Below are 9,722 nucleotides of genomic sequence, written 5' to 3'. Positions count from 1 at the left end.
AATATATATATATATATATATATATATATATATATATATATATATGAAGAAATTAGGGTTTAGAAAAATAATTAAAAATAATAATAATCACTAAATAAATTAAATAATTATGTGAAAATTATCTACACATTTAAACGTACCAGTTGTAGTAACACAACCGATAATATGCAACAGTAAAAATAATACAAGAAATTGTACAATTAAACAAGAATAATTAATAAAAATATAATTTTCTATATTTAAAATCAAATAATTATAGGATAATTATCCACACAATAAAACATACCAGTTATAGTAATACGACAGATAATATGTAACAGTAGAAATAATACAATAAATTATATAATTAATATATAATTAATAATACAACGTATTATACGGAATAATATGTAATAATAATAATAATAATAATAATAATAATATAACATATTATTTAAAAATAATACATAATAGTATCAATAATACAACAGATTAATTTTAGAAATTTCACCGCACAAAATTAATTTATAAATATTAATATCATTTAAATAAATATAAAACTTGGACTTTACCAAATAATTCAACATGCTGGGGGGTCGCCGCAACCCTCAACATTTGGAGAAAATCGTGGCACCCAAGCGCACAACTTTGTGCATCGAAGTGCAGGAACCCGCTGAAGATTCACACCCACAAAGGCGCGTTTCGAGGCGTGTGACTTTTAAAAGCCCAAAGAAGGCAATCCAACCTCAGATGGAAATATTATCATCTGAAAATTAATTTATAAATATTAATATCATTTAAATAAATATAAAACTTGGACTTTAAATCATAGAAAATTGTATAAAATCAAGAAAAATACAAATACTCTTTTAAAAATAATAATTGAATATTTTAAAATACCAAAAAATTATTTTAACAAGTATCGAAAATTCATGGTCCTTACATTCTACCCCCTTAAAATAAATTCCACCCTCGGAATTAAAATAAGATATGCACGATATTATATAGTAATCTGTAAAGTAAAAATAATACATATAATAGCTGATAATAGAAAGTAAAAAGCATATCAATAATGAACGTAGATAAAAGACATAAAAATATATGTAACAATTATATAATTATGTATTCATAACATTTACACAGCGAACACAATATCAAAATATATCAATAACCATTATATCATTATACCTGTTAGAATAACCAAATATGATACAAAACTATAAATCCAATATTCATAAAGAATAAACCTAATACAATATATGAACTGCTATATATTAATATCCAAAGCAATAATCAAATATGGACATGAACAGTTAACTAAAACAGTAATGCAGAGACTTTTGTATATGAAAAATTAGAACAATGGTCGAAGATGGTGAACGTTCAAGGGTCACCACCAACATGACTAGCAAGGGGACATCGGCACGGGATGATTTCGAGTCGATTCTGAAAGCCTCCCGACCTAGAACCCATCTGCAGTCCGGAACCATCGAGAGAGCAACCTATGGTAGGGTTCGGACAAGACGCCCTAATACAATATATGAACTGCCATGTATTAATATCCAAAGCAATAATCAAATATGGACATGAACAGTTAACTAAAACAGTAATGCAGAGACTTTTGTATATGAAAAATTGATAAATACAGTAATTGAAATAATTAATGAATAGATAATAAAATGCAATATTAAAGTAAAATATACACAACCTAACAAAAGAAAATAAACAACTAATAAACACAATAAAATATTTACAATGTGCAAAATATGTAACTAAGTTGTATAAACTTATAACACTCATTTCACATCCTAAATAAACTATGAAACTACTAATGAAATGTAAAAGAAATAACTATGTTAACTAATAAACAATATAACCCAAATAACACAAATAAACTAATAAATTAATAAAATTAAAGACAACATAAAAACACATACAAGAAAAACATATAACTTGATAATAACCAAACTGTAATGATAACAAAATGCGTACATGAAAAGTAAAATGTGACTAAAATTATGTGGTAACATACACAACAAACATGTATAAATACATGTACAATACATAGATTTAATAAAATAAATACAACACAAAATAAAAATAACTATACTATAATGTGACCACAAACAAAAAATTATAATAAAAACATAATAAATACTGAATCACAATAAGTATAGCAATACACAAATTGAGATGTGAAAGAAAAATGAGTAAGAATACACTGCATAAATATAAGACACACCAACTACAAAAATATTACGACTAAATATGTAACCAAAATACAATATGTAAAAACACAAAAATCAAAGCTAAACAAAGACACACATTGTAACAACCTTTAATAACCCTATACACAAACTATAAAGCCATAACATCACACACTCACACCGAAAAATAACAACTCATATTTAAAGAAAAATATAAGAATAAAACGATATTGATATAATATGATCTAGGAAAAATATAAAAATAAGAGAAACGAAACAGAAGAGTAACACAATGTAAAATAACACAAGTCAAAATAATGAAAAATATCAATCTGACAAAGAAAAACATAATTAAGGGACTCAATGCATTTAAATAAGTAACGAACAAATTGACAGTTAAAACTCAAAATAAATTAACACATACAAAAATCGTAGAATACATTGAAACATAAATGCTTACTAACAATACTGACACTCATAAACATACTACTAGATAAAGGAAGTATAATATATAAAAACAAAAACTATAAAAGGTAAAATAGGTATATAAGCAAATTAAAACATAAGAAGAGCATAATTCCGTATAATAAAAACACCGATATATTTTAGATAAACATGGTTACACAGTTGATACTAGAAATAATGAATGACTATAAATCAATAAAAATAACATCGTAAATATAATAATCTATGTAAATACACTATAATGAAAAGAGACTAGTAATTATAAAAGAATGAAAAAGTAAAACACAATACAAGTAACAAAAACAATGAATAAAGAATGAACAACAAACAATGACACAATAAAGACATAAATATCTAAAACTACCCTAAAATAAATACTAAAAAATAACACGCGTATACAATGTATATTGTTACAATGACGAGATAATACATATCGAAAATAAAGCAACGACAACAAATACACATATGTACTATAAACAACCCATGAGTAAATATTATACATACCCACAAACGCTATTTAGAATTATCTTTATATTAATTATAAAAGAATAATAATTGATGTAACAAAATAACTATATAATTAGTAACCCAACTCTAAACTTAACAATATAAATAATGCATGAATATTAAAGTATAAATACATTACTCTTAGAAATAATGAAACCAATTGTGAACATACTAAAACAATCTAACAAAACAAAACTTACTGACAAAAACTATATACTAAAAATGTAAATGATAAGAATATAGTCCATATGTAGAATATTAAAATCATGAACTTATTAAAATATATCATGAAATACGAACACTATACAATAATTAAGAACATAAGTGAAAGATAGATGGTATGATAGAAAAGCGTGCACATACACAATATACATATGCAAAAAAAATATTTTAAACACAAGAAAATAATCTGAATATCAGATATGCTATGTAATGAATATGTGGAGTCTAGAGAAATGTAAAAAACTTAATAACGTGATCTGAACAATTGAGAATATATAAGTAATGCTATATATTTTTAATAAAAATATAGAATATAACACTATAGGTGATACATAAAATAATGTAATAAATAATGCAGAAATTAATACAATTAAACGATATATAAGTCAAATCAAAGAAAATATAGTTGTAAAAATAATAACGTATAAATAACGACCGGTACGATTATAGAGGAGTTAAAGGAAGAGAGCGTGTAGTCGCGAAGCGATGGGACAAGAACCGTGGAAAACTCTGGAGTCAAAGAGTGATAAGATAGGGACGAAACGAAATCTATCAAGAAAATAGGATAAGGGTTCAAGAATAGTCTCATGGATGAAATCATGATATGTATCTAAATTTTCCATTATATTCTCACTGGTAGGAACTCGGGACCGTGACCTGCATGGGCCACTACTAAAACCTGTCACACCCCGCTTCCAAAAATACCCGGGAATCAGAACGTAAACAAGCCCGCGGCGTATTAGACTGATGAGAAATAAGTACTAGACCCTTTCTACTCAATCTAATACGCTAAGCGTCAAGAAATAAACAATGCAAAGTCACAGGTCCGCGATCACAATTAGCAAGAATATAATAAACAACACAAAAGAAAATAATACATATCACAATGAATATCATCCCAGACATAATATTCGGGTTAAACATGCCCTTATACAAAACTGAACAAAAGAGTACTGAAGAAATATGAAGTATACATCGTTCATCGAAAATAGAAAGGAAAAGACTACAAAAACAACTAGGATCATCGAATAAGACGAGATACTGAACTTCGGCCTATTCTTCAACTTTGTCCGCAAGACACTCCTACTGAGAATATCCTGGCTCTAGAACATCTCCAAGCTGGACCTGTTCTTCCTCTAAGTCTAACATACACCAGAAAAAACAGGTGTACGTCAGCGTGCATGGCACACGACAAGATCCCACAAAACAAATTGAGCGAACGAAAACCCAAGCAGAAAATGATACGATAATAGAAATGACAAAAGGAAGTGCAACTGGAAGTCCAACAAAAACAACCAAGTAACAAGTCGATCATGCAGCAAGCGATCAGAATAATCATCCAAGTAACGGGGTCATACAACTAGATGGAATTAATACTTAAAAATCTACAACAAGAGACATAGTACGTCGAGCAGAATAATCCAAATAAGGAAACCCTCATGTATATACCATATGTCTCAAATTATAGATAATTAAATATTATTCCCGATCTATGTATGAAAAGAAATACAACTGGCCTACATCTCACAAGAAATCGTACCTAGCCAAGAAACGATGTCATGTAACTAGCCATCCTATAACAGGTCACTGGTTCACATCTCACACAGAGCCAATGCTCATATTATCAGATAACTGACTGTTCATAAATCCCCTACGTGCATCCAATACCACTACACAAACTCGGTCAGAAGACTACACGCAATTTGTTTTCAGCCTGGTCCGGACTCAAGCTAAACTCGGGTGAATATCAAACTCACGGACCAAAGTAGCGACACCGATCTACTTTGACCCAACAAACTAACCCCAGAGACGAAACCAATCCACTGGTGCGAGCCTGGAAGATACATCAACAGCCTTATCCGATTACATGAACAGAGACTTTCTCACCCCAACATCTCTTCTCGTTTTTCTAAATCAACAGTCAAAGTCCACAATATCTCTGGTTCACCACCTAAACTCAGTCAACACACCCACACATGTTACTAGATCTATTCATGACGTACGAGGCCACCAAGTCATGAATTACTAATGGTTCTCAAACACAATCAGGAACAATAAAAGCAGACATGTCAAATACAGTAAAATATTCACAAAACCTGAAATGTAATCATGATCAGTAAAAACATGCATACAGTCCAGTTTCATCAATATCTTGTTATCTGAATCTCAAAACCACTCATAAAAATTATACGCAGCTAAATAATATCGAAAATAACTATGGTTAAAAGAAAACTAAAATACGTTATCGTTTTGCACATGAAATGTCGCAGTCTACAACTACTGACACAAAATCATAAATTAATCTAAAATCCAAAATAAATAATCCTTTTGCAAATAAATTCCTTTAAAACATCATAATTATCAAAAAAAAATTCTTTTTCCAAAAATAATTTAACAACTCAAAATGACCCTTTTTCGAAATAAATTAATTTAAATTATCTATTTAATGATTATTCAAAACCAACCCCTTTTCGAAATAATTTCTTTCCTCATCATAATAATTGTAAAAATAATCTTTAAACATACTCTTTCTTTTAAAAACACCTCAAATAACCAATTTTACACAAAATACTTATTCCTTTAAATTACATCATTTTTAATATGATCATCAACAAGCCCACGCAGTTATCACAATATTCATACAGTAACATAATCGAATCAGTCAAATTGAAGCATATAATTAATTCATAATATCTAAAAATTAGAACAACGAGTCAAAGAATATCGGGATCTTACCTCGAGTGTTGTCGAATAAGTCGACGCTAACGCACGAGGCTACGGGTGAGGCGACAGCGACAAGCGGCTGTGCGAAGGTTGATGGCGGTCTAGGGGCTGTCGAACGAGTCGTCGGCGACCGGAGGAGGAGGCGTTGGGCGTGGGCAGCGACGTGGGGCATCGTTGCTGCATAGTTGCAGTTGGAAGCGCTGGAGGTGGTGAAAGAGGTAGGGTTTGAGGAGTGGGGGCGGTCGTGGTCGAATCGCAAGGGCTGGTTGGGCATCGTCGGTGAAGTGCTGTCAATGGGCGGAGGAGGATAGGGGGAGCAGCAGGGGCGCATCAAAGGGCTAGCTGCTTGTAGCGTGAGAAGGGTCTAAAGCTCGGATTTGGGTGGAGCTCAGGGGGCTGGATAGCGGTGGCAGGCTGGAGGGGGTCGTGCGCGCAGCGAGCTCAGGCTTGCGACGGACTGAGGAGGCAGAGATCTGGTAGATGTTCGACGAGGGAGAGAGGGGGCTGGTCAGGTGAGAGAGCGCTGCGTTGAGGGTGTTAATTGGGCAGCACTTGTGGTGACAGGCGCGGTGCAGGCAGTCAGGGGTGATGGCGTGCGTCGGGGGGAGATCGCGGTAGGGGCGGACAGGTGAGGGAGCAGCGACGAGGAGGGACTGCTAATCGGTAGTTCGAGGCGGAGCTGCTGGTGGAAGGCGGCGGGCGGTTGAGCGGGGAGGGGCGTGGATCTCGAGGTGACGGTGAGGCGGCGGGTGAAGGAGAGGAGGTGGGCGACGTGGGAGGTTCGCAGGAGGAGGCGGATCTGGGGAAACCTTTCACGGGCCGACACGGGGTTTTATAGAAAGAAGAAGAGAAGAGAGAGAGAAAGATGGAAATAGAGTGGGGTGGCGTGAACGTGAATAGGAGAGAAGAGGAAAAAGAAAGAAAGAAAATATAAATATATAGGGTTAGGGTTTTTTAAAAAATAATTAAATATAATATTAATTATAAAATTAATTAAATAATTATGTAAAAATTATCTATACATTAAAACGTACCAGTTATAATATTACAACCAATAATACGCAACAGTAGAAATAACATAAGAAATTATACAATTAAACAAGAATAATTAATAAAAAATAAAATTTCTTACATTTAAAATTAAATAATTATGGGATAATTGTCCACACAGTGAAACATACCAGTTATACTAATACGACAGATAATATATAACAGTTGAAATAATACAACAAATTATACAAATAATATGTAATTAATAATACAATGTATTATATAAAATAATACGTAATAATAACAATAATACAATGTATTATTTAAAATAGTACGTAATAGTATCGATAATACAACAGATTAATTCCATAAAGTTTCACCGCATGAAATTAATTTATAAATATTAATATTATTTAAATAAATATAAAACTTAGACTTTAAATCATAGAAAAATCTAGAAAATCGAGAAAAATACAAATACTCTTTTAAAAATCATAATTAAATATTTTATAATACCAAAAAAATTATTTTAACTAGTATCAAAAAATCACGGTCATTACAATTAAGAAGCTGTGTTTGCAGCGTCTGGAAGCTGCGTTAGCAGCATGTGGAAGCCGCGTTAGCAACTTTTGGAAGCTGCGTTAGTAGCTTTTGGAAGCCGCGTTAGTAGCTTTTGGAAGACGCGTTAGCATTTTTGGAAGCTGCGTTTGCGGCTAGATTATGCAATGGTTACGTTGCTTTAACTCTGGAATGAGGCCACTTGCATTTCATTTTTGGGATGTAGAGATGAGTTCTGCATCTTAGATTGAAGAGATCTTTGACTTGTAATCTCTTTTGTCAGAGCATTACAAAGATTGTCATTTTGTAATCTTTACTTTAGCTCCTTAAAATGTGAGAGTCGTCAGATTATAACCCCCATTGTTGATTGTAAAGATTGTTGAATCAGAGCTTTCATCGGTTGTCGTGAAGGTCGTCGAATTGTAACCTTTCTCGATCTACATAAAAATCTTCTAATTATAGCCTTTATTTATTGATGTGAAAGTTATTTGATTATAACATTCATCGTCGAGTTGTTGATGCGGAAGTCATCAGCTTGAAACTTCCATCATTGGTGTTTGATGGGGTCAGCTATCCGTAGTAATTTTTAGACAGCCTACAGAACCCCCTCTAAAGTTTTCAAAAGTTCACGGTTGACTACAACAAATTTTTAGAATACTTTGGATCTCCAAATTAGTTTGAGATCTGTTGTTGAATGATGGTTCACTATATCTGTTTTGAAGATATCATGAATCTGATTGTGGAATTTTGTTGCACAGGACCCATATGTTGGTGATCTGCATCGTAATAGGATTTTTAGCAAATCCTTAGCGATCAACGGATTTAATGTGTCTTTATCGATTACCATTTAAAATCGGGCTAGCATGTGAATTGTCTAAGTTCGTTCTACATGTAACGTTATACTAAAAAAATAAACCCTTTTAGGCTTGGTGCTATGATATTAAATACATACCTTTATCATTTTCATGGGGAAAAGACTAACCGACGATGTGTGTTAGGCATCGTCTTGTCTCTAATTATCGAGACAAAATCCCTCATGTGTGTGAGATATGGATTTTTGCGTTATTAATAATAGCCCGCTATGATATTAAATACGTAGATTTCGATGAATATGTGAGACGCAACTCACATTTGACCAAAATGATCATTGTAGGAATTGATGAACACTTAAGGCGCAGCTCAAATTTGGCTAAAATAATCCTTGTAGGATTTAATGAACACCCAAGGCACAACCTAAATTTAGCTAAAATGATCCTGGTAGGAATTGATGAACACCCAAGGTGCAGCCTAAATTTAGCTAAACTGATAATTTCAGAGGACTCGCTCTATCTCTTTTATTGATCAGCTCATTAAGGATAATGATTTGAACAATATCCTTGTTAATCTTAGTGGGAATGTTAAGCCATTTGAAAGAATGAGTTGTGCGGGGGATCGAGCTCGATATTGTCAGTGACAACAATTATAACTTGTTTGTACTCATCCAAGAGACTGCATAGGTTCTTGTTGTAAATCAGTTTCTTCTCAGCTTTCGTCACCTTGATGGACATTGCTAACTTCTCTCCAAGTATCTGAAGATGTATAATAACCCTGTTGGTTATGGTGAATTAACGCATAAGCGAAACCTGTTTTTTTGGAGTCGAGATGCAGGAGGAAGCCCTATGTTTTTTTGAAGTCGAGACGCAAGAAGAAGTCCTGCGTTTAGGATTCTGAGACGCATAAGTAAGCGTCTGGGAGTTCAATTGACTCAGTGTGAACACAAAGATTGCATTTGGGTGGGATCTTCTCCTCAAATCTCATCCTAATTTGATAGATCACCGTTGTTTATAGATAAACTGCCAGGGTCAAATCAAAAGTCATTCGACTTTCCTATTCTTCTCCGGTGAACGCAACGAAAATTTTTCGTTTTCTTCTCCGTCAAGTACTATTTATCTTCTTCAATAGGGTTGGAATGACTCCTAAGAAGAGAACCGCTTCCAAATCAAAGATCGCACTTGCTCGGGGTGCATCGTCGGCTAAGGCCGCTGGTAGAGCTTAGGTGACCGCGTCGCCACCGTAGGTTCCCTCAGTTAA

Source organism: Asparagus officinalis, chromosome 8, assembly GCF_001876935.1.
Source record: "Asparagus officinalis chromosome 8, Aspof.V1, whole genome shotgun sequence".
NCBI classification, from domain to species: domain Eukaryota; kingdom Viridiplantae; phylum Streptophyta; class Magnoliopsida; order Asparagales; family Asparagaceae; genus Asparagus; species Asparagus officinalis.
The sequence above is the reverse complement of the archived record's forward strand: the minus strand, read 5'-3'. Positions refer to the sequence as shown.